The 731-nt window shown below is 36.0% G+C and overlaps 1 non-coding gene across 1 annotated transcript; it reads right to left on the minus strand.

Annotated features, from left to right (window-relative positions):
• Nucleotides 1-579: 579 nt before the first annotated feature.
• TRNAQ-UUG lies at nucleotides 580-651 on the minus strand. Its single transcript has one exon. It is a non-coding gene; the product is annotated as a tRNA-Gln (tRNA).
• Between the last annotated feature and the right edge of the window lie 80 nt (nucleotides 652-731).

Below are 731 nucleotides of genomic sequence, written 5' to 3' on the forward strand. Positions count from 1 at the left end.
TCAGTTCAACTAAACTGTCCATCAAAATATGAAATGTTGTATGAATCCTTATCCCGAGAGGCTATATAAGGTAATGACTGTCCATCAAAAAGGTCAGTTCAACTAAACTGTCCATCAAAATATGAAATGTTGTATGAATCCTTATCCCGAGAGGCTATATAAGGTAATGACTGTCCATCAAAAAGGTCAGTTCAACTAAACTGTCCATCAAAATATGAAATGTTGTATGAATCCTTATCCCGAGAGGCTATATAAGGTAATGACTGTCCATCAAAAAGGTCAGTTCAACTAAACTGTCCATCAAAATATGAAATGTTGTATGAATCCTTATCCCGAGAGGCTATATAAGGTAATGACTGTCCATCAAAAAGGTCAGTTCAACTAAACTGTCCATCAAAATATGAAATGTTGTATGAATCCTTATCCCGAGAGGCTATATAAGGTAATGAAGTTTGGGAGTTATTGGAAAACTTTAGTTAGCGGACCCAAGATATGAGAGAAAATGCTCATCACGATCCAAGAAAATTTATGTTATCGTTCCTTATTCTGTGTTTTCGCATCAAAGTCTTTTCTTCTTAAAGGTCCTATCGAGAGTTGAACCCAAGTCTTTGGATTCAAAGTCCAAAGTGCTAACCACTACACCATAGAACCCCTTGTTAAAATTAATTTTGGAATGGTTTTCCTATTNCAGAGTTGAACCCAGGTCTTTGGATTCAAAGTCCAAAGTGCTA

Source organism: Cucurbita pepo, unplaced genomic scaffold, assembly GCF_002806865.2.
Source record: "Cucurbita pepo subsp. pepo cultivar mu-cu-16 unplaced genomic scaffold, ASM280686v2 Cp4.1_scaffold003577, whole genome shotgun sequence".
Classification (NCBI taxonomy): Eukaryota; Viridiplantae; Streptophyta; class Magnoliopsida; order Cucurbitales; family Cucurbitaceae; genus Cucurbita; species Cucurbita pepo.